General features: G+C 34.4%; 1 long non-coding RNA gene across 2 annotated transcripts in view; it reads right to left on the minus strand.

Moving 5' to 3' along the window:
- Positions 1-224: 224 nt before the first annotated feature.
- LOC146400414 (uncharacterized) overlaps positions 225-26,581 on the minus strand; it is a 197,346-nt gene continuing 170,989 nt past the window's right edge. The window contains exons 3-4 of one of the 2 annotated variants that reach the window (XR_014812365.1): positions 11,273-11,367; positions 225-2,663 (exon numbers count right to left, since the gene is read on the minus strand). This is a non-coding gene — a long non-coding RNA (uncharacterized LOC146400414). The remainder of the gene's footprint in view (positions 2,664-11,272; positions 11,368-26,581) is intronic. The other variant, XR_014812364.1, reaches the window with a different exon arrangement.

Consider the following 26,581-nt stretch of genomic DNA (forward strand, 5'->3'; position numbering starts at 1 on the left):
TCTATGACATTTACATTTGTCTAAACTCATGGGAGGTAAGAATAAATCATTACGCAAACTATAATCTTTGGGTAATTATGATAGACAATGTAGGTTCATCTCTGGTCTCAAGTGTACTACTCTGGTGGGGGATGTTGATAACAGGAGAGGCTAACCATGTATAGAGAAAGGGAGTATATGAACATCTCTGTACCTTCCCCTTAATTTTGCTGTGAACCTTAAACTGTTCTAAAAGGTTGTCTTTAATAAAAGCAAAACAAAGATAATGGAATAATAATAATAATAATAATACCCCTTTGTTTCTAACATATTAGATAGGAACCACCCAGAATGGACAGAAGTTAGAAGAGCTGATTAAAGTTTGTAAGGGGCATCCAGGACACAGATATGGCCTTTCAAATAGATTTGCATCCTAAACATATAGAACTGAGCTGGTAGTGGTCGTGTTGATGGGAAAAAGTCTATCACATTGACTTGAATGGGACAGGGTGTGCAGAGTCCTTAGACCAGGGCAAGCAGGGACTCAGCCCTGGTCTTGTGATTCAGGAGAACTCAAGCTTTGGGATCACTCCTTTGAAGGGGACTACATGGAAGGTACTGTCATGTGGGCAGGAGGAAGTAAGCATGGTACTTAACCTCATTTCAACCCCATCAAATTGGGGTCGACTAATGCCTGAGCTGCTACTCCATGACACAGCCCAGAGTTGTCATGTGGTCTCGGGGCTGGGATTCAGTTCCAGTAGGGTGGCCTGGTGGCCCAAGCACTCATCCTAGATATTACACCTATTTCTCTGAATCACAAACAAGATTGGACTGCCAGAATGATAAACTGGTTTGGGATGAAGTTCACTTAAATTGCACATAAGATATGCTCAGGCTCTGGACCACCTAGTCCTTTCCTTCATCCTTGAACCACAGGTGTGGACCTGAGTTTTAGCATGTGTCCATGTTATAACCACAGTACTGACTCCATCCTCAGCATCTAGGGACAGTGAGGTTAATGGGAGGCATAATTTACCATGTACCCACCATATTCTCCCCCCTTGCTTCCAGGATAGTAACTTCCTCTGTACCAATCATCAGCCTTCTGGGTGAACCTGTCTGGCTGAACTTATTCTCTGAAGGGTTTCAAAATTATGCCCAGTAAGGGAGCTTTGGTTCACAGGTTTTGTTGTTGTTATTATTGTTGTTGTTTTACATTTTATTGAAGGCTAGTTGATTTACAAGGTTGTGATGATTTCTGTTGTACAACGAAGTGATTCATTCAGTTATACATATACACATATCTATTCTCTTTCAGATTCTTTTCCACATAGATTATCACAGATTATTGGGTAGAGTTCTCTAGCAGGTCCCCATTGGCCAATCATTCCATACACCTCAGTGTGCCTATGCCAATCCCACACCCCCAGTTCATCCCTCCTCCCACACCTGTCCCCTTTAATAATCATAAGTTTTTCAAAGTCTGTGGGTCTGTTTCTGTTCTGCGAATAAGTTCATTGACAGAGGAATGGATAAAGATGTGGTACACGTATACAATGAAATATTACTCAGTCATAAAAATAATGACATAATGTCATTTGCAGCAACATGGATAGAACCAGAGATTAAAATACTAAGTGAAATTGATCAGACAGTGAAAGACAGCATCATATGATATCACTTACATGTGGTGCACAGGTTTTAAAAACCCTCAGAGAATGTAAGCTCAGTCATTCTCACAAGCTTGACTGACACTACCAAATCCACAGAAGGGCTGGAGTGCCAGTAGGGGAGGAGGAGTGGTGATGCACACAAGGTCAGGAATGCCTGCAGTTGGTGATGTGGTGTGGAAGACAGAGGTGTAGTCAACGTCGGTAACTCATATCCTAGTGAATATGGCCTAAAAAGTTCCAGATGTGACATCGTTGAACAATGTATTATTCTATGTCCACAGTACTGCATTCCAAATAGTAAATTTAACATGACCAAAAAAACCAAATTATAATTCTCTCCCGCATAATTGGGATAAGATTCGAATTTAAAAGTCATTAAATGCTCAGAGTCATGAGTGGCCTGACAGATGATGTGAAGAGTGAGGATGGAATCAGCATTACATAAATGCACTGCAAAACTGCAGAGGCAAGAGGACACAATCGTTTCAATAAAAAATACTTTCTGACAGGCCACAGCATTGTGATTGATAAAGGATTGTTGTGTTTTCCCTCTTGATTGGAAAAATAAAATTAGCCAGAAATGTTGCATTTGAAAATAAAAAGATGGTTCCTGGTCATGAACAGGAAGTGACAGTGCCTGGATACTATGAAGAATTTTTATGCTAACTAATTGGAAAATAAACAAATACATTGGTACCTTTTTTTCCATGCATCTAAATCTTCAAGGACCTGGGCTGTGACGTACAATATTTCAAACTATTTTTTTTTTAATATATAAAGAGCTCCACAAAAATATTTGCCTAGGGTCTGCACACCCTACAGGAGATCTTTGTCAGGATAGTGGTGAAGCCCACTACTGTTGTAAAAGTAAAAACAGAAGCAGAGATATGGGCTCTAGAGCCCTACTTGTTCCAATCTCTCCTCAATTCCTCCTTCTTTTGACATCACCAGTGACTCGCCAAGGTCTCAGTGAACAGCTCATCTTTCATCATTGAAATTACTTCTGATCTAGGTAGAAGAATGGTACAGATTAGGACTTTGATTTCAACTAAATTCAATAAAAAATTACTAAATTAATTATATGATTTTAATAATTATTAACAATAATTAATAAAACAATTGTTATCTATCATTGGATCACTAGAAATTTGGAAAATGTAATGCTATATTAATTTCTAGAGATCAAACGGCAAGAAAAAAGTTATTTTTAATAGTACTAGCTAATTTAGGAGACAAGCTATTCTCTTATTTTAAGTTGATTTTTATAATTTTATAATTTCAATAATTACTCCCATTTTTATTAAATGACTACAGATTTACTAGGTTTTATAATGTTTTACTTCAATTCTCGTCAGCTTATGATCCTTGAAAAATTTTCTTAAATATCAAAAATAGAAGAAAAATGTCATCTCATTTTACCTGCTGTAAATTACCAATACCTTATTATTGTATTTTATTTGATACTTTGTTCTATGCATTATCAGTGTGACTTTAAAAATGATTAAATAAGAATAAAATATCAGATGAAATGTTGTACCAAATGATGCAATTAGATTTTATTTAAAACATGGTAAATGATTTTTCTGACATCATATAAATCCTAAACAATAAATTTTTATTGGAGTTCCAAATATTTAGTCAAAGATTATTTTTAATTTAAATATTTCTAATTTCTATGTAAACAAAGAAGTAAAATCATATTCCTTTGAAAAATACTTGGATGTGAAATCAAACAGTAGTTATATTTTCTTCCAAACAAATTAAAACAAATCAACCAAATTTACCTCAAGTTTTATATTAGATTTCTCAGGGCAAAAAATGTGAAAACCACAAAAATTAAAGTAATTTTTTATAAAAACTTGTGAAAAAATTATTTACCTTACTCATTTAACTACATAAATTGCCAGCAATTTCTAATATGTATAAATCAATTTGCAAATCCAATACTAATTTAGCAGATAATCCCAAAATAGTTTATACTTTTTAATGTACATTTTGTTCACTATTCACACATTAACCATTACAACAGATATTTAAAATAAATAATTCTGTGTAAATCTTGCCTTTCTACCAATAGGTGGCACTGAAAATGTGTGTGTTTCAATAGAAAACTACTTCACAACCATGTTGAAGATGTTGCAGTGCAATTTCAGCTGTGGTTTGAATCAGGAACCTATCAACCATAAAATTATTCTCATGAAAACAAGAGGAATTTTGTTATGCAAATAGTATGTAAACTACTTACAACTAAAGACCATCACATCAAGAATGTTTTACTCTGCTGGTACTATAAAATTTATATAATTTATTATGTTTAACTATTTAGCAAATTGGGTATCATATTTTTCTCTATTATTTTACTATTTTTTCCGCATGTCAGTGGCATTCAGAAGTTCTGGGGCCAGGGATTTTACCTGCACCATAGCAGCGACAATACTAGATTCTTAACCCACTGTGTCATCAGGGAACTCCACCTATTGTTTTATTATCTGATAAAATTGCCATTTCCATTTTAGTCCAGGATGTTGATGTTTATCTGCATATGCAATGCACATAAAACAATTTTACAGAATTCAGAAGCACATCGGCTTTGCTTAGACTGTTTATAAATATATCCTCTGATCTGCAGTTCTTAATAAAACCAGGAGCAAACATCTGAGTATTTGTATTTGCATTAATTTTATTAGTAGTGCTCTTCGTTTTCCTCATCTATATACAGTTAAAATTCTTCATCTCCCAGTATAATAAAACTCTGATATCTCAGTCGTTTAGAATCTCTCAAAATGTAATTTATTCAAGATGTTTTTTTCAATGACTTACAGGGGGAAAAAAATGAAAACCTTATGATATTCATCCTGTATTTTAAACAGTAGTTTTATTAAAGTGATTTATTGCCATAAGACAAATCCTAATGGTATTTCTATTTTGTAACTGTATTTTATTCTGGGCTGGGTTGGTGTGATTTATTCAAATTTCCTAAGAAAATATGAGCCACTGTGTAGCTGTAGCTATTATGTGGCAAATGCATTTTATATCATAATAATAAACAGACATTTTTCATACCCAAACTTTCCAATAATCAAATATTCTTGAGTAGTTTCACTGTTTTTATTAGATCCCAGTGAAGTCTCATTATCTTGTACAATTTGTCTGAACTATGCTTTTCCAGATCCCTACTATTTTCTGCTCTTTAAGCCTTTGTGAGAAAACAAACATACTTGATATGGGGCTTTATTTAATTGTATTTCCATTGTTTCATCTCTGATAGCGATAACTCAGTATGAAACATTTCTTTTTTCCTCTTTGCTAGCAGGAACTCTTTCTTTTCTGAGCTGACAAAGCCTTATTTTTTAATGCCTCCACTCCACACGACTACTTGTAGAGAATAACACTCATCAGTGCCCCTGCTCATCCCGGTTTCTTGATCACATTCTTCTCTTCAAACCACCATGCCCAGGTTGAATGTCTTTAGGGTTTATAGAATAAGACAGGCAAAAACCTGAATCATTACTAAGAACAAAAAAAGCTTAAAGAAAAAGGTTTTTTTTTCCTTTAATTTGAAAATGCAGGAAAGAATTCAGACATAGCCAAACATGGGCTCATCTAGGTTCATGGTAGCCAGGCTCCAAGACGGCCACCAATGACGTCTGCTTGCTGGAATTCACACTTTCGATTAGTTTCCTCCTACATTGTACCAGAGTTGGTCTGTGTGATTGTACAGTCCAAGTGATTGTATTACTTCTAAAATTAGGTTGACATCTGTTTTGAGCACTCTTTCTTGTTCACCTGTCTCTGTCATTTGCTCTGGGGAAACCAGATACACTGTTAGGGAAATGCTACCTGGGGAAGACGCAAGGTCTCCAGTTAACAGACCACAGTGAATGGAAACTTACCAGAAAACTATGTCAGTGAGCTTGGAAGCAGATCTTCCAGCCCCACATGAGCCTCAAGGGAAACACTGAGCAGGAAACACCAGCTAAGGTAATTCTGAATTTTTGACATACAGAAACCACTGTGGAGGAAGTAACTGTATTTTTTCATGCTTTTAAGTTTTTAGGAATTTGTTATGCAGCAATAGGTAACTAATACATATCTCGAATAACATCATCCAACCTCTATCAGAGTCTCTACACTGGCTCTAATTATGTCAATTTGCATGAATTTCAGATGTAAATGGAGCAGGTAATCAAATGATATATTCAAGAGCTGTCTCTTTGCTGCATGGATTGAATATCAGATATCTCCAAAGGACAACTCAAATCAGACCTGCTATCTGTTTTCTAAATAAAGTTTTATTGGCATTTGTTCACATTTTGTCTATTATTACTCTCCTGCTACATTTGTAGGATTGAATAGTTAAGACAGAAGTCATAAGGCTCACAAATCTTGTTCTGCATGGTGGGCAGTGTACACCTTGGCTTACATCCTTCCAAATTAGTAGCAACTGTTGATAGAAAAATTAAAAAATCCACAACTTTACAGAAAAAGTTTAAGAATTCTGGTTTACCTGTCTTGGGTCATGATCCTGTTTACCAATTATGCAGACCTGTGGAAATGTTTCTATAATTGGCTGAGCTGAAGTCATATGACCATTCTGGCTTTTAGAAGAGTAGGATAAGATCTACTGGAGCCAGATGAAATTGGTTCCCCACAGGAAAGAGGAAGGTTTTTTTTTTTTTTTTTTTTTTTTTCGGTTTTTTGTTTTTTTTTTTTTTTTTGGCTTCACCTGCAGCATGTAGAAGTTCCCAGGTGGCCAGGAATCACATCACAACAGTAGAAGAGAAACCCCAACAGCTGAAGTGACAACAATACTGGATCCTTAAGCTGCTGAGCCACAAAAGAACTCTGGAAAGAGTAATCTTGTTCTTGAGTAAATTTATTATTATCTGCATGCATGTGATGCAAGGTGAGGAAGCTGAATGAGGTGCTCACCTAAAAACATTGTAAAAATAGACTACAGAAAAAGCTATTTTATTTATTTGTCATTATAGTGAAAATGACAAAGAAATAGGGATTTCAGAAATGTTCCAAAGAACTATGATTTTTATGTAATTCCTTTTCTTGGTGGATAAATGCTTCCTATTCTCTCTTTCTCTTTCATTCATGAAAATGGAGATAATTTATCTCCCATCTCCTTGTTCTTATCCCCTTTTTTTCCAGGTAGACCTCTTTCTGAGTTCTGATTAGGAGAGGGACCAACAGGTATTAACTATAGGATATGCAAGCCCCATATGTGTCATAAGTAGGTTTGGTAAACTTCACTCATAGCTCCATCACATTCACATTAAATCCTTGAAATTATTATAATTATTTTAGATTATCATACATTTTTGGTAATTTCACATATAAGTTTCAGGTAAAAGCTATGAGATAAGTATTTTATTGACAGTGTCCTCGGTTCCTCAGGGAAATGTTAATTGTTTTATGTTATCTCAGAAGAAAATTCAGTCATTCACCTAATCATGTTCTGGTGCAATTGCTGGCATGTAATTTAGCTGCATGATGTGGACTCTTTGTTTCTTAAGAAAAATGCAAAACTCACATATGTAAATTAGATGAAACAGCAAAAACATGGACTTTGGAATTAGAATATATCTTTATTTCACCATTTACCACCCTTAGATCAGTTAGCTTCTGAATTTGATTTTTATCCTTTGTAAAAATATATCTGGTAGTGGTTAATTTGCAGAGATATTTAGATTACATAAAGTGCTTAGCACATAATAAATGCTCAATAAACATTAGGATCCTATAATCTCAATATTATTTAGCTCTTACAATTTACCCATATGACAAAGGACCATGAATGTTACATTTCTATGTTGTAAGTAATTAATGTAATAAGTAATTTAAAGCCAAGTTTAAATAGAGCAGTAGTACCTACCCACTAGAAAAGTATGTTATGAAGAATCTGAATTTTATAGGGAAAAATTTGTTTAATTTTCTTTATATAAAATATTTCACATTCTTGATTAGGTTGATCAAACTCTACTAGTTAATTCTGTTTCAGTTGGATTAATTATGAGGAGAATTTCAAGCTATGATTTATTTGTTGGTTAATCTTTGACCAATCTCCGGCTTTGGTGTTCAGTGCTGATATTATAAGATGGTTCAGTAACTCTAAAGACAATTGTTTTCTGCATGGTTTCCTTTGCTGTGCAAAAGCTTTCAAGTATAATTGGGTCCCATTTGTTTATTTTTGTTTTTATTTTCAGTACTCTAGGAGGTAGATCAAAAAATATATTGCTGCAATTTACATCAAAGAGTATGCTGCCTATGTTTTCTTATAAGAGTTTTATAGTATCTGGCCTTACATTTAGATCTTTAATCCATTTTGAGTTTATTTTTTTGTATGGTGTTAGAGAGTGTTCTGATTTCATTGTTTCATTGTACATATTACTGTACAGTTTTTCTAGCACCACTTATTGAAAACTCTGTCTTTTCTCCACTGTACGTTCTTGCCTTCTTTGATGTAGATTAATTGACCATATGTTCACGGATTTATTTGTGGGCTTTCTGTGCTGTTCTGCTGATCTAAATTTGTGCCTATCCCATTCTGTTTTGATTGCTGTACCTTTGTAGTATATTCTGAAGTCAGGGAGCCTGATTCCTCTGGCTCCATTTTTCTTTCTCAAGATTGCCTTGGCTATTCAGGGTCTTCTGTGTTTCCATAAAAATTTAAAAAATTTTTGTTCTATCTCTGTGAAAAATGCCATTAGTAATTTAGTAGTGGTTGCACTGAATCTTTAGATTGCCTTGGGTAGAATAGTTATTTTGACGATATTAATTCTTCTAATCCAGGAACATCGTATATCTTTCCATTTGTTTGTATCATCTTCAATTTCCTTTATAAGTGCTTTATAGCATGTTGTTTTGGCAGTATTTTGGGGACCCAGCATTCACCATGTCTAAAACCAAATTAGGATTTCTCCCCAGAGCAGAACCCGCTCCTCTTTGCTCTTTATCGCAATTATACTAATGGAAGATTTCACTTTGGTTTAAGAGGAACTGGCTTGTTTTATGGATAGAATAACTGAATAGAGGAGGCCATTTTTTGCCATCTTTCTCTTTATAACCATCTTCAGATTGTGTCATTTCTATTCTGGGAATACAATTTTGGCCTCTTTCCAATTTTGCAATAGTTTTAATAAAATGTATTCTAACTTGTTTTTATAATGTCTTAATTTCTCTCCCCTGGTTTTAATGTGATTGTTAACAGTATGAATTCTACAAATGAGATGGTTCATTTAATTTAGTTAATTTTAGCTAAATGTAAAAAATAATATTTTTTTCCAAAGACTAATATGAATAAACACACGATTTCATTAGAAATACCATAATAGGCCCAGATGTGGGTACTATAAATAAAAATGTATGAAGACTACCTGGCACATGTAAAAATTCAAGAAATGTTTGTGGAGTAAATACATGGAATTAAGTTGTGAAAATCAAAATTTGGCTCTTTTGGTACATGTTGTCCACTCCAACTTCAACAACATCTTTTTCGCCCTGTTAAGTCTTAACTTTAGTGTAACCATCATCATCAGGAATACAGACATTTGCCTGCATTCTGTTGGTCATGTGACTAAGTTTTATTCAAGGACTTGCAGGTGAATATGTTACATGGGACAATGGGAAGCCTTCTTAACACATAGGCTTCCCTCCAAAGATGAAAGAACCTAAAAGCCAATAAAGCTTACACTTCAGTACCCCTCATTTGCATAGACCCCTTTTATAAATTAAATGTTTGTAAATAAATTGTCAAGTTACCTTGATACGAGTGTCCTATTTATTTACTAAGGGACCCTGTCTAATACTATTCTTTTGAAAAGTAGTTCATACTTTGAAAACTCTTTCCCGTAGATTTGTCTCTGAACCAACCTATCTGGTTTTATCTGAATGGTCATTGGTTATAATTTAGCTCTTGTTTATAATTTGATAACTTCTCAGACTCTCTCTATTCTTAGTGAACAAGCAACATTTTTATGCCCATTATGTTTTTATTTTCTGACAGCTTTGCTCATCTGATCTTATTAGAGACATCAGGTGGATTATTTTTGAACCAATTGTGTGTTATAAGTATTTGAACAATTCTAAAAGTACTGATAAGATTATCCCTAAATCATACAAAAATATTAATATCGTCATGTTAATTAATAAAATGCAGAGTTCCCGTCATGGCTCAGTGGTTAACAAATCTGACTAGGAACCATGAGGTTGTGGGTTCAATCCCTGGCCTTGCTCAGTGAGTTAAGGATCCGGCATTGCCATGAGTTGTGGTGTAAGTCACAGACACGGCTCGGATCCTGCGTTGCTGTGGCTCTGGTGTAGGCCCGTGGCTACAGCTCTGATTAGACCCCTGGCCTGGGAACCTCCATATGCCACAGGAGTGGCCCTAGAAAAGGCAAAAAGACAATAAATAAATAAATAAATAAAATGCAACTAATTAGAGTACAGCACACATCATCACAGTGTAGTATTTTTTAAATGGTCCATGATTGTAGCAATGACTGAGAGTGAACCATAGAAAGAAATTAGTTAATTACAGATTTAAGAAACATTCCTGAGGAAAATCCATTGCTCCAGAATTAGATTATCCCTACATTGAACAATTCATCAATGAGAATTTGTTAGTGATAAGTAAGATAGAGTAGAATGCATATGCAAACTTGTTATGTGGAGCAATTAAAAGATTTCAGGGAAATAAAAAAATAGCGTACATGCCCTGAGGATCTTAAAATCTAGTTAAGGTGAAATTGGTAGCATACTGAAAAAGGCTAGAACCGGAATTACAGTATATGACAAAGGCTATTATAGATTGATACATATGAATCATACAATTAAGAAAAGAATAATGTATAAAGAACAGAACAGAAAAAGAAAACTGAAGAAATTTATAACAAATGAGTGGGAATGAAGATGGGAGAAAGAAAAAAGTTTGCATTATATGAAGCAATTAATCAATTTGCAAGGAAAAAAATACTTGATCTTTTTTACTGATTCTTTAAGTATATACATTAAAATTACATTCTTTTGAGTTTAAGCACAAGAAATGCTACCAATAGAAGATACAAAAATTGCAAGTTTATTTTTCTAGAAGTCTTTTACTTGGGATTTAAAATTAGGAATAATTTATTATTCAAAAGCATTAAATAGAATTTTTCTAACTTCTTTCCAGTACAAAAATGAGAAAAAAAATTTTGTTTTTTATTTTGAAAATATTATAATAATTCATTTACTTATGAATTTATTTATTTTGAGAAATCCTGTCCCTTTTAGGGACAGAACCCAGGTCATTTCCTCCTAGCTGGTTCATAGATTTTACATCTATTTAGTATAATGTTTAAGCTAGATTAGAGTACTTGTGTACTATTGTTTATAGTAGAAATCATACTTCATACTTTTCACTACAATAATACAATTACACTCAATACCTGCAATGAGATTCCATGCTGAGCATGAAATTAGCTTTTTCACAAAGGTATGATTTAAAAAATATCTAATACCAGAAAATATAAAAGCATAAACACGAATATACATTTCCTATAGGTAATAGAGCAAACCATTTTCATGTGAAATTCTCTACTTATAAATTTAGATTCCATCTATACACTTACTTTGAATAATTGATATTATTGCAGCTTTCACTTTTGATTGAAATGATCTTGCAAGTAGTCATCAAGGCCTAAGGTATACATTTCTCATAAAATTGCTGTAAATACATGTGAAATTATATCTTAAGAAGAAACAATCAGTAAAAATTTTTCTCATCTTTCTTTCCTTTTTTTTTTTTTCTTTGCATCAAAAGACACAGTATGGTATAATGGAAACAGATACAGATAAGGGAAGTCAAGACACAGCAGGTTAAGGATATGGTGTCACTGCAGTGGCTTCAGTCACTGCTGTGGCACGAATTTGATCCTTGGTCTTGGAAACATCCCCATTCCCTAGGTGTGGCCAAACAACAACAACAACGATGACGACAAAAAGAAATGTATAAGGGTCCCAGTCTTGCCTTAATTTAATATTTGGTTTGGTTCAAATCAATTAACTTCCCTGGACTTCATTTTCTACTTTTACAAAATTATGAAACGAGGGTAGTTGATACTAAAGTTTCTTTCTGTATCTTAAAGTATGTGATTCAAACACAAGCATGTAAATAATATTAGGTGATCTTTGAAAAACATGTATATACCCCCTGTTGCCACTTCAAATCTTAAACTGTGTAATTACCAGACCATCCATTTTAAACTTCACTCTTAAAAGGATTTAATTTTAAAAAAGCTAATAATATTTAATCGATGTACAATTTATATACTGTAAACTCTACCTATCTTTAGTACTTAGTTCATGAAACAAATGTATGCACTTTTATTAAAAAAACCTCAAATGATTTCCATCATCCTGAAAAGTTTCCTGGGGCCTCTCTCCAATCAATCTTTTTCTCCTTTTACTATGCAGAGGCAACCACTTTCCGCTACTCTGATTACCAGCTCCATCAATGTTTTGCTGGCTCATGAACTTTACATACCTGAGATCGTGGAGTATGTCCATTTTTGTCAGGCTTCTTTGTCTCATCATGATGAATCTGAAATGGATTTATGTGGCTAGGCATACCACTGCACTGTTCTTTTTTTATTGATAAATAGTAACTCATTTTACAAATATCTTATAGTTTGTAAATCCAGTCTATTGATTGGGAGACATTTGAGTTGTTTCCAGTTTTGAACTATTATAAATAAAGTTGTTATGGAAGTTCACTTACAAGTCTTTTTGTGGACATACACCTTTATTTTTCTTGGGTATGTACCTAAGATAGGAATAGCTGAGCATTAGGACAGGTATATTTGCTTTAGAAATGACCATAGAGCTTGTACAAAATAGTTATTTTACATTCTAACCAATAGACTATGAAAATTCTAGTTGCTCTACCACCTCAGCAATTTTAAACTTTATTTAAATGCTGTGAAGTTTTTTTTTATTGTCATGATGACTAATGATATGAGACATCTTTTCATATGTTTGATGGTCATTCAGACACATCGCTTTGTGAGTTGCTTGTTTAAGTCAATTTATCAAATTGATAAATTTAGCTATTAAAATTATGCTAATGAAAGATACCATGAAGCAAATGATAGGGCAAAACACAAATGGAAGAAAGCGTTAAGAATACACATATTATGCTAGCAATACATACATGCAGAAAACCCCACTTTAATTCAGAATACATAAATAATTCCTATAAATCAATATGAAAAATATAGGTAACACGATTTTTTAAATGTACCCATTCTAGTTTTCTTAAATATGCTTTTGGGTAGTACTTCACTTGGAAGTAAGTGCTCAGGGATTAAAGCATTACATGAAAAATATAAAGATACTTCTCATTTTTATAATTGAAATTTTAGTCTCTTATTCCCTCATTCACATATTATTTTAAAATAAACATAATAACTAGCTTGTGAGATATCAAGTGTTTTCCAATCAAGGCTCACTTTTTCATTTTTATTATCTCTTTCAAAGAAAAAGACTTTATTTTTTGATGAAGTTCAATTTATCAATATGTTTTCTTCCATGGAGAGGTTTTTGTTGTTTTTGTTTTTTGTTTTTAAGTAATCTACCTCAAAATGGTGGAGTTTATCTATATATTTTCATGGCATTTTATAGCAGGAGGGATATAATTAAAAAATCTTCTCACAATTTTTTAATTAATTTTTCATTATTCGAGTTCACTTTTTATGTGGCATTTAGAAATTTTAGCAGATGGCTTGTTCAGTGTTTCTGATCTGCCATGTCATCTTAAGTGAGAGTCGGTTAACTGCCTTGGATGTAAACACTGGTTTCACCACTTCTGAGATGTATTCACTTTAGCTTGTGGTTAAGCAGCTATGTTTTTCCTAGTAAAAAATATATCATTACATTATAATGTGGAGAAAATGCAGTTGAAATTTCCAACAGTTCCCCTAAACATACAGAGCTCCTAAAGATATTTCTAAGCAAACATCTATATGGGAAACTATTTAGAGGTGATTGTTGATTCTATCTCACCAAGGCATTAGTCTGCTCTGTTGGAACACTAGATACAAAGCTCAATATATTTCTTCTGTCTGCTAGGTCTTAAAATATCTCACTCTTCTAAAAATCCATTTTGATCTTGTTTAGACTGTCACTCAAACGTTTGTTTCTTTCTTTCACTAGAACTCTGCTTTTCCCTATCTGGCTAAGACACTCACATGCCTGTATGCTGGCCTATGCCAGATGCTTCTATCTTATTCAGGATTTGTCCATCTTATAAATCTTGATCATCTCTATTTAACTTTACAGTGGGGAGGTTTCACTTTGTTCATGACTTTCTACCGTCTTTTTTCCTCAAAATTGAGACATAAAGAGCTACCACCAAAGTAGTCTAGCACCCCAAACTTTGACATTTCCACTTAAAATCTGCTAATGACCCGGGTGATAAGTGCTTCATTGTGCTCATCATGAACTTATGTACTGATTTCAAAGTCAACTCTGATGTGCCTACATGGAGTTCCCAAATATTCTTAACTACATCTCTTCAATATCTTATGAATACATCTCCCACTTCACTGAATTTATTCACCATATAAATGATAACTATGGGTAAAAAGACAAGCAGTAAGGTTTATGTGGTATATAAAAATGATTAAACATTTTCACTGTCTTCAAGAGAGTTGAGGAAGTATAAAAGAAATGTGCAAATTATTATAATAAGAGATTTAAAAAGAAGAAATTGTCTTAGGAAAGACACAAATAAAGTAATAGGAATATTAAAGTGGTCCTAAAACTCCCAGAAAATAATAAAACAGGGGTGTAGAAGTGTGGAGACATCATTTGTGAAACTCAGCAAGTGGCACAAAGGGAGATGAGGGTTTAAGAGACAGATTATCAGCATGTAAACGGATCTACATCCTTCTTTCTCCCACACCTGGCCTGGCTCTTGAGCCAGTCTCCAAACTTCAACTTCCCCCAAAAGATCCTTAATATTTAAAGCCTAGTAATTACAGTCATGCTAAAAAAAAACTCTGATCTCAAATGGCTTGATTAGCCTGTTTAAATTTTATGTATAGTGCCAAGTGCAAACCTATTCAGCAGGGTTCATAAATGCCAGCAAGAGCTTTCATCAGTTTCCTACTACACTTAATGCTATATGGCTTTCTTTCTCTGTGGTAGCTGAAAGTCAAACCCTCCTTCCTATGATATTTTAACCTGCTTTAAAATTCAAATAGCTTCATCAAGTTCAATACCTATCAATTTGGCATATTCTTTGACAATGTGGAAAGAATTACACTGACACAGATTTCTAGAGACTAATTAATGGACTAAGATGCTATTTTGACTTAGGCAAAAAAAAAAAAAATATCAAATAAAATTGGGAGAGGAAGAGCACAGGTAGTATCAATAATTCACATTCTTTGCAGAAAACTATAGCCTGGAATTCTAGGCTCTCTTAGAGTGGAATTCCTTAACCTAGAGAACTTTCTATCTTTGCTGCTGTATCTTTGTCACTCTTTAAGTAACTGAACCAACAGGCACATCATTTAACACTATAGATGTGATGTGCACACATGTAAACAAAGAACAGAATAAACTTAAAGCTTATAAACAGTTGGCATATAACCTAATGTAATCATATATTTAGCACAAATCTTTCCTAAAGCCTATTACTGGCACTTCAGTCTTATTAATGAGATTAAAATTTAGAGGCAGTAGTTACATGCTAATTCCTAAACAAATGAAATATTCGCTTCTTTGAAGAGTTAATTTTAATTTGTTTAACCTAATAGTTTCATCATGTATTGTTTGATGAAATAACCAGTGATGAATGTTAAGGCTAGGATGCTTTTTAATGGATGATACATCTTTAATTGAAGAATTATAATAATGAAGCTCAATATTCATGATTTTGGATTAATTCAGAGCTCATGTTGCAAATACAAAAGAATATTTTCTTTCTAATCAATTCATTTTTGTGGGTTTATTTATTTAATTATATTAAACAGTGGTAATGATTTGAGACTTTAATTAAAAGGGCTTCTTTGATTTTTCTTTATGGGAAATTCACGTGACAGAATACAAGTCACATTATTAAACATTTGTTTCAAAAATTATGATTCTTTTAGTACTTGCCTTGGTCACCTAGAGACATATCAAATTAGACAGCTTATAGTAAAGAATTCACTTTATGTGACCTAAGTTTAAAACTTCTGTCTTCTGAACCAGAAATAAAGTGAAATTTTAATGGGATAATAAAGAATTTTAAAAATTAAAGATTCTTCCTAAAATTATAAGTATACCTATTATTAAGCTTTCCACATGAATACACCTGAAAAATTAAGACTCTTGAAAAGACAAAATCTAGGGAGTGGTATAATTGATCACAATAACATAAAGCTTACATGTGGCCAGTGGTTTCAGGGGTTCAGAACAACTTTGATTTTCCTCAGAACTCCAAATACTCTTTTTTTTTTCTTTTTAGGGCTGCACCTGCAGCATATGGAGGTTCCTAGGCCAGGGGTCCTATCAGAGCTGTAGCTGCTGGTCTACACCACAGCCACAGCAACATGGGAACTGAGCCACATCTGCGACCTACACCACAGCTCATGGCAACACCGGATCCTTAACCCACTGAGCGAGGCCGGGGATCAAACCTTCATCTTCAAGGATGCTAGTTGGGTTTGTTAATCACTGAGGCATGACAGGAACTCCCAAACACTATTGTTAAAATACTAAACTTGAACTAAATATGAAGAAAAAAAATTAAACCTTTTAAAATTATTGTAATGCATTACTTGTGTCAGAGAATAAAAAAGTTCTAAAAGAAGTAGAAAATTAAGACCAATTCAAGTGGTTCACAAGTGATTGGAAAACAGGGGATTAGGGATACCAAAATAATCTCGACAGATGTTTCTGAACCATATATATAAGCAAAGGTTGGAGATAATATGGGTTTGGGTCCAGACTACTGCAAAAAAAAAGTGTATTTTGAAATAAAGTCACATAAATTTTTTGGTTTCCCAGTGCATGTAAAAATTATGTTTACACATTACCATATTCTATTGAGTACAATAGCATTATGTCTAAAAAGCAATGTGCAAACTTTAATTAAAAATACTTTATTGCAAAAAATGCTTACCATTATCCAAAACTTCAGAGTCATAATCTTTTGACTGGTGTAGGGTCTTCTCTCAATGGTGATGGCTATTGACTAATCAGGGTGACAGTTGTTAAAGGCTGGGTTGGCAGAGCCACTTTCCTAAAATAGGACAATGATGAGGTTTGCTGCATCAATTGACTTCCTTTCATAAACAATTTCTCTGTAGCATGCAAGGCCATTTGATAGCATTTTACCCACAGTAGAATTTCTTTCAAAATTGAAGTCAATTCTCTCAGACCCTATTGCTCCTTTATCAACTAAGTTTATGTAATATTCTAAGTCCTTTGTGGTCATTTCAGCAATCTTTATAGCATCTTCACCAGGAGTAGATTCCATCTGAAGAAACTAGTTTCTTTGCTCATCCATAAGAAGCAACGCTTTATCCCTTAAAGTTTTATCATGAGATTGCAACGATTTACTCACATCCTCAGACTCCATTTCTAATTCTAGTTCTCTTGCTATTTCCACCACATCTGCATGCCCCCACTGAAGCCTTGAACCCATCAGAGTCATCCATGAGGATTAGAATCAACTTCTTCCAAACTTCTATAAACAGAGGTCTTCTATTTTGACTTCTTCCCATGAAACACTAATGTTCTTAATGGCATCTAAAATGATGAATCCTTTTCAGAAAGATTTGGCCAGATTCATGAAAGGAATCACCATCTGTGGCAGCTATAGTCTTATAAATGTATGTCTTAAATAATGAGACTTGAAGTCAAAATTACATCTTGATACATGGGCCACAAAATGGATATTGTGTTAGTAGGCACGAAGAAAACATTAATCTCATTGTATGTCTTCCTCAGAGCTCTTGGATAACCAAGCTCATTGTCAGTGAGCCATGCTATTTTGAAAGGAATCTTTTTTTTCTGAGTAGCAGCTCTCAACACTGGGCTGAAAATATTCAATAAACCATGGTGTAAACAGATATGCTGTCATTTAGACTTTGTTGTTATACTTAGCACAAATAGAGTAAATTTAGAATAATTCTTAAGGACTTTAGAATTTTTGGAATGGTCAATGGGCATTGGCTTCAACTTGAAGTCACCATCTGCATTAGCTGTATCAAGAGTCACCATGTCTGTTGGAGCTTTGAAGCCAGGATTTGATTTCTAGCTATGAAAGTCCTAGACAGCATTTTCTTCTGATATAAAACTGTTTCATTTACACTGAAAATCTGTTGTTTAATGTATAATCCTTCATTAATTATCTTAGCTAGATTACATGGATACATTTTTCCAGCTTCTACATCAGCACTTGATGCTACGCCTTGCACTTTCATATTGGGAAAGATTGCTTCTTTCCTTAAACTTCATGAACTGACCTCTTTTAGTTTTAAACTATCCTTCCGCAGCTTCTTCACTTCTCTCATCTTTCATGGAACTGAAGAGAGTTAGGGCCTGGCTCTGGATTAAGCTTTGGTTTAAAGGAATGTTGTGGCTGGTTTGATGTTCTGTCCAGACAACTACAGCTTCCTCCAAGCAAGAAATGAGATTGTTTTACTTTTGTATAATTCATGTATTTCCTGGAGCAGCACTTTTACTTCCCTTGAAGAACTTTTCCATTGCATTTTTAACCTGGCTGTTTGGCCCAAGAGGCCTTGCTTTCAGCCTCTCTTCGTTTTCAACACATCTTCCTCACTTTATATCATCATTCCTGGCTTTTGATTTAAAGTGAGAGTTGTATGACTTCTTTTCACTTAAACACTTAGAAGCCATTCTTGGATTGTTAATTGGCCTAACTGCAATATTCTTGTGTCTCAGGGAATAGGGAAGCCTGAGTAGAGAGATGGGGAACAGTTGGTAGATGGAGAAGTCAGAACATAGACATTTATCCATTAAGTTTGTAATCTTTCATCAGTGTTTTTTGTGGTGCCCTAAAACAATCACAGTAGTAACATCAAAGATCACCGATCACAGATTTAATAATGAAAAATATATAATGAAATATAATAATGAAAAATATAATGATTTATATTAATATAATATAAATATTTAATAATCTATGATATAAAATATAATAATTAAACAAATATAATAATGAAAAATATAATAATTTATATTAATATAATATATTTAATAATTTATAATATAAAAATATAAATGTATGATTTAGCAAAATGTGACATAGAGACATGGTGAGCAAATGTTACTGGAAAAAAAATGACACCAATAGACTTGCTAGACGCAAGGTTGCCACAAACCTCTGATTTGTAAAAAATGCAATATCTATGAAGGGCAATAAAGTGAAGCACAATGAAGCAAAGCATGACTGTACACTATTTTTCCTTAAGCCTTTTCTCTCTATTGGACAACCATTGTCCCAAACTATCTAACATTTAATTCTTTCTAAGGACACTTGCCAAATTATAACTTCCCCCATTAACCATCCACTGAATATTTTCAGTTAAATTTCAGTACCTTGAAAATTCCTATGGCAAACTAAAGTTGTCAGTCCTAGTTATATAATACAGATCCATATGACTCTTATTCCACTTCCCTGTCATTACTTTTACACTTGAAAGTAATTGCATGTTCTTCTCAAAGCTTTCTCAACTAAAGTTCTACTCTATATTTATGTTCAATAGGTAGTTAGACAAACCTAGTGATTAGTACATGGGAAACTTTAATGTTCATTTTTTTGATAAGTATACTCACCTATTGATGTGAAGAAGGAAAAAAAAAATAAGGTGTCATTTGGTGACAATGTCAGAATCTAAATGCTAGCCTGAATGAATCATTAGGCTGATTTAATCTAAGGTCCTTCTTAGATTGTTTTAGCAAATATGCTAAATTAAAATATTTGTCAAGCATCTGATACAGAATTTAACCTAAAGTAGCTGTCAGTTATACTGAATTAATAGAATTGCTCGGATATTTGTATGAGTCATAATTGCTTGACAAAAAGGAATAATCTGCTTGTTAGAGCAATGGCTACTGAGGTAGCAAGAAATTTTAAAGACATGCTCAAACACTTCATATCAAGAAAATTTTACAATTTATGAAATATATAAATATATACACAGTTACACATGAGAGTCAATATTCTTTAAAATATTTTAACTTTTAGTTTAATTTTAGAAATGTATTCTAAGAGGTTACTTACATACTCTAGGAAAATGAGCTTTCCATTGTATAGAATAATACAGATTTAACCGAAAATATATATTTTAAATATATAAAAATTATTTACTTGTATAATATATTTAAAAATGTATAATAAAAACCTCAGGTCTTTTTTAGAGTAAGAGCTTAAAAAACTTTCATCTATTTGGTATATATATTCCTTAGGGCTTTGTCCCATAAAGTTTTTCTAATTTTATCGATGTCATTTAATACCAATCTTTCACAATTCTGTCAGTGTTATCTTTTAAGCCATGAATGATAAAATGTTACTTTTCTAGGAAAAAAAAAAGAAAAAAAGAAGTATGATGCTTTCCATTTCCATTAACTAAAGCTCAAAACTCCTGGCTTGTACTTGGCACATAAAGCATTTCATAATCCTTTCCCAAGTTACTTTCCTGGTTTCTCTTCGTGTTACTGTTGCATTGTCTGCTCACACAAGGTCATCATCTCTTTCCTTTCTCTCTGCACACCTCATGTTCATGCTCATGGTTTTGAGAGCCAATTCAAATGTTTCCTATTGTGTGAAAGCTTCTCCACCTTTCTCTAGGCATCAGCAGTCCCCTCTCATGTGAGTCCATAGATTCCGCTATCCACATATCATATTTTATTAATGGTATGATTATATTTCCCACCAGATGGAGATGCCCTCAAGGGCAGGAAATGTGTGCTGTTTATCTTTGTTCTCCAATGTCCTGCACAGTGCCTGATGCTTCCTCGGAACTGAACTTGGAGATGTCCATCTCGGCATCTGATCTTTGTCTTTAAAACTAACTCCTCGGAGTTCCCGTTGTGGTACAGTGGTTAATGAATCCGACTAGGAACCATGAGCTTGTGGGTTCGATCCCTGGCCTTGCTCAGTGGGTTAAGGATCCGGCGTTGCCCTGAGCTGTGGTGTAGGTCGCAGACGCAGCTTGGATCCCACCTTGCTGTGGCTCTGGCGCAGGCCAGTGGCTACAGCTCCGATTCGACCCATACCCTGGGAACCTCCATATGCCGGGGGATCGGCCCTAGAAAAGGCAAAAAGACAAAAACAAACAAACAAACAAACAAACAAAAAACTAACTCCTTAATCTTGATCAAATCCTTTAACCCTTTTAATATTGGAGCATTATGTACATGATCATGTGTGCCTTCAAGAAATAAGAAGACAATAAGAAATAATTGAAACAGAATAGAATGTTGAATAAGTCATTACTGAGTGTGTTAAAGTATTAAATTAGATAACTCTCTGTTACCCCAGTTATAAAAGAAATTTATAATAATTAAATCATGGGTTTATTATGGTAAAGACAAAGAGAGGTTTAGCACCCAAAAAAGTATCTATCATAGGTTTGGCTAGATGGCTTCCAAGACACCTTAGGAGCTCTAATAATCCATGGTTTAAAGAAAACCTTTTAGAAACATCTCTAAGTACAAAAAATAGTTATTTTCTCAGAGTGTTTTATCAAATGAAAATGTGGTTAAATTGAAGATGGTCAAAGCAAAGCAATAAAAATAATGAGCTTCTGAAGAGGATGGTTTCTTGAGAAAGCATTGAAATTACTAACAGAAATTGCATAAAATTTGGATCTAGAGCAGTTGTTATTAAGAGTCAGCAGAATTTAGAAGATGGAAAAGAGAAGCAGAATTCACTAAACAATTTACATTTGAATATAAACTATAAGCCAGGAGAAATTTTAAAAAATACTACTCTGAAGTACTGAAGGTATAGATTAGTAGTAGGACTGCCATGTGAGACTGGTTTTTTTTTTTTTTTGCTTTTTAGGGCCGCACCAGAAGCATATGGAGGTTCTCAGGCTAGGGGTCTAATCTGAGCCAAAGCTTCCAGCCTACACCACAGCCACAGCATGCAGTATCTGAGCTGTATCTGTGAACTACACCACAGCTCATGGTAATGGTGGATCCTTAACACACTGAGTAAGGCCAGGGATCAAACCTATGACCTCATGGTTTCTAGTCAGATTCATGTCTGCTGCACCACAGTGGAAACTCCATGAGACTGCTATTGCAGTAGAAAATTGAAGCAAAAATAATGAAAATATAATAGTGTATTACTTACACAGTTTACCAACTGAAACTAAAAAGATGTCAGTGGCTTGGTCTCAAATAATTTTTTAGTTTTCACTTTAAAAAAAAATGACTTTATTCTACTGGCAATTATTTTTTTGTCTTCACTGGAAAACTGTATTTGAAAAAAACTTTCAAAATCAATAATTAGATATTGGTGATTGCAGTGGTCTTATTCTCTATTTAAATTTATTTTAAAAACAGAGAAGTTATTTTTTTGTGTTCTTATAAAAAAAATTGTCAACTCTTTTGTTCAGGTTTTAGGTTAAGAAGATTGTGAGTGTATGTGTGTGTTTGTGTGTATGTGCCTACTTATGTATAAACAACCCTCTCAAACCACATAAACACACACATGTGCATTTTTATTTTACTTCCAAATATATTATGGTATTGAGCAATCTGGTCACTGAAAGGTATTGATGAATTATTCATTTCAGTTCCACTGATCTACTGAAAGTGTGTAAAGAGAGAGATTTTATTTGCCTGTAAGAATAATTTCACAACCAGATTAAGTTTCCCTTCATGTTTTCAGTACTACTATCAAATTTCAGAGTTACAGAGCCAAAGAATAATTATTTTATTAATTTTATCCACCAAAACCCATTTTAAAAAGTCCTACCTGTTTAAGAAAATTATTTCATATATTGAAATTGATATGTTTTAAATGATTTTAGGAGTTCCCCCGTCATGGCGCAGTGGAAGTGAACCTGACTGGGAACCATGAGGTTGCCGGTTCTATCCCTGGCCTGGCTCAGGGGGTTAAGGATCCGGCATTGCTGTGAGCTGTGGTATAGGTTGCAGACACAGCCCAGATCTGTGGGCCAGCGGCAACAGCTCTGATTTGACCCCTAGCCTGGGAACCTCCATATGCCACGGGAGCAGCCCTTAAAAAAAAAAAAAAAAAATTAAATGATTTTACATATAAGTATCCTGAACTAGAGATTATAGTTAAATCTTTGAAAAATCATTCACTCTATATATATCTACAAAATGATATACTTTAAATTTGAGAGTTCAATGCAATTATCCTAATGACTTTTGGTCAGCAAAATAATGAGCTTCATCATCCTCTTTCACAGTGTGGTGATACAGAAACTAGGATGCCTGCATTTTTATTAAAAACAGTGTTTGCCTTTTGTTTCTGAACTATTTGGGACTTAATTTGCAAGAAAAGCTCTACCCTAAAGGTATAGGACCTTGTTAACACCTTGTTTGAGGAAATGCATGTTAAAGCTTTGAGAAGTCTAAAGTTCTAAACAAAGCCTTTATGTTGTCGTCAGCAGCCTGGGATGGGGCAGGGGGGTGGAGGTGAAGAGAACACAAAAGGCTGACTGGCTCTGTTTTCAATTTGATCATCAGGTGGCTAAGTGACCTTCACTTGATTCTTAGCTTTCCTTGAGGCACTGACCTCTCATTAATCCAACAATAAATTAATCTCTCTCTCACCTTCTTTCTAAGGTTATGAAGAAAAAAAAATACTCGGGAAGAATGTAATATTTAAGAGAGTGTATATTATTATATTTACTGTCACACGAAAGATAATTATAATCTACATCGTGAGGGCCACAGTGGTGTAGTGTTAAGCATGGCACCCAGAAATAGGAGATGTGAGCTCCATTTGTGGCTCCTGAATTAATTAGCTGGTTGATCCTAGAAAAGCTACTCAACTTCTCTGCATTTCTCTTACTATTATAAAAAGCAAATGAGAAGACAATTACATCAATCATAGCAGGGAATAGAAATAATCTTTTCAGATTAAAGTCATATTTTAGCAGTAAACACTTACACTCTAGATTTCTTGAAAAGGGTAGAAAATGAAATCTCAATAGTAATAATAATAATAGCTTTTTCTCTATAAGAAGAATTAATATTCATTTAGCTCCTGTACTATTCAGTAAACACAATATTCTACATATGTTATTTCATTTAACTTACAAAGACCCTCTGAGACATACTATTATCATTTTACACTAAGAAAACTGCATTTCAAAGCTTCAATAACAACATCAAAGTTTAGACTTGTGCTAAATTTGAGATTTAAACCCAGCATGATTCCAAAGCCCACATCTTTAACCATCATGCTACAATCATCATGCTAAAATATTTTTCAGTGTTAATTAACAATGTCAGTTTGAGTCTATTAGAAGTGATAATACATGGAGTTCCTGTCATGGCCCAGCAGGAAACAAACCTGACCAGCATCCATGAGGATGCAGGTTCCATCCCTGGCCTCGTGCAGTGGGTTAAGGATCCGGAGCTGTGTGGTGTAGGTTGCAGACCCAGCTCAGATCCCGTGTTGCTGTGGCTCTAGCGTAGGCTAGCAGCTACAGTTTGGATTTGACCCCTAGCCTGGGAACCTCCACGTGCCATGAGTATGGCCCTAAAAAGACAAAAAGACAAAAAAAAAAAAAAAAAAAAAAAAGGGATAATACAATTTATATTATCTGGCAGAAAATATTTAACCAATGTTTATAAGATGCAACAATTGTGCCTCAGTTAGTCATATTTTTCTCTCTTTACTCTGTGCCCAGAATACAGGATGTGGATTCAGACTGGAAGTGTGATTCTAATACACAGTTATGTGATTTGACAGAGTCAGCCTATATCCACGCACTTGCAAATATCGCTGCCAAGACATTCGCTTTAGTTATTAGAAGACTGTGCCGTGAAAGGCCCAAAGTCAGCCTAGGCCTGCCGTTGTTCTAGGCTGAGGGTCTTGCCTCTGGGAATTTTAAGTGGATAGAGATCTATTCCCCCCTGAGTTAGAAACATTTGTAGTTTCCTTCATAAGAGCGACCTGATGAATTTTTTATCTTTTTCTTCTTTCTTCTTTAATTAGAAAGAGAATTAAATCAGAAGGATTCTCTGAAGCTGACGACAGATTGTAGTTTCCAATATAGCCATGACCATCTCTCTCATCCCTCACGCTCCTCTGCAAGATGATCTTGTCTCTTTGCAAAATGCACAAGATGAAAACATGGGCAGAAAACCATTGCATATGTTCTGTGTTAAATATCTGAGCTGTTGGGTGAGGCTGTCGTGGATCATACCTTATTTTCCCCTTGACACGCTGAGACCTGATTCTAACTCCAGCAACATTTCCTTTTAAAATAAGCAAAGCAACCACAGAGAACCGGCTGTAGCCAAGCATTGGTCTAAGAGGGGTCTTAAAATCTCCTCACCTCCCACATCCAGCTGGAGCAAGACTAGAACATGTTCTACTTGGGAAACAGGAGTGGGAGCTCAGGGGGAGGAGCAACTGGTGCCATTTCTGTCTTTTTTGTCCACGAGCTAAAAATTATTGGTCTTTCTCTCTTTTCCTCTATTTTTTTTTTCTTTTGGTGTCTGTGGTTTGAAACATAATTTCTTAATTTTGTCAAATTATGGGATAAAAAAAGATGCTGCTTGAAAATTAGGTAAATTAATTCAGTAATTATTCAGCAACAGTTGCATAGGTTTTACTTGCTACTGTCCTGATTTGTTCTCAGTTAAAAATGCATCACACATCAAAAACATATATCTTTGTTAGCCAGGCACTGTATTAGATAGCAATGAATTAGGAAGACCTGACCCTACCCTCATGTGGCTGACATCTCTGTACAGAAAATAAACATAAAAATAAATTAAAATTATGATTTCTATTTGGGAAAAAAAAGTGCAGGGTCTTATTAGGGTGTTCAACAGTGGAGCCGTAAACTAAATTGGAGTTGGGAGGGATTTTTCATGACAGTGACATATAATCAGGGACAAGAAAGATGAATGGGTGAGCAGTTATTGACAAGGTCAGTTTGAGAAAGGAGCTGGAAGAATTCTAGTCAGAGGAAGAGCATGTACAAAGGTCTCTCAGTGAAAGGAAGCATGGTGCATCTGAGGAACTGACAATTATTCAAGACGGTTGTAAGACAGAAAGCTGTGGGGAAGATGAGAAATAAGGTTAGAGAGAGAGAAAAGTAGTAACATGTCAGGCAGGAATACTTAGGCTCCATTAAGGATCTTGACCTCAATCTGAAAAGCATGAAGAAGCCATAAAGGACAGGAAAATATTAAAAGCAGATTTGGTGTTTATTTGCTTCAGTTTTGAGATGCGACAAGAAAAATTGCTCTGAAACCACTTTAGGAGGTTTTTCAGAATAAGGTAACTAGTAAGAGTGATGGTGGCCTTGATTAAAGGGAAGGGAAGTTGAGACATGCTAAAAGTACATTTAGGGTAGGGAATTAAGAAGGCTTGACAATGGGTTGGATGAGGGAAGTGAGAGGTATTGCAGCATAAAGGGTGAATACTGGGTTCTTTTCTTGGAGGTTGGTGCCTTTTACTGAGACCAGGTATCAAGAAGTTTTCTGTATTTACTGGGTTTGAGATACTTGTGAGACATTCAAGTAGAGATGAGGCATTAATCAGTAGGTTGGGGATACAAATTCAAAGACATCCTGTACATTTTATATCAGAAAAGAGGTTGGATATGCAAAATGAGAGTTGAAGAAAGTTTGACACCAAATCTGTGACATACTAAGATTGAAAGATTGGCTAGAAGAAAACAATAATGGGTTAACTC

The sequence above is a fragment of the Sus scrofa genome, chromosome 8, assembly GCF_054392235.1.
Source record: "Sus scrofa isolate SSC_HxYL_T2T_F1_AM1 chromosome 8, Sscrofa_HxYL_maternal_Yorkshire_Landrace_v2.0, whole genome shotgun sequence".
NCBI lineage: Eukaryota > Metazoa > Chordata > Mammalia > Artiodactyla > Suidae > Sus > Sus scrofa.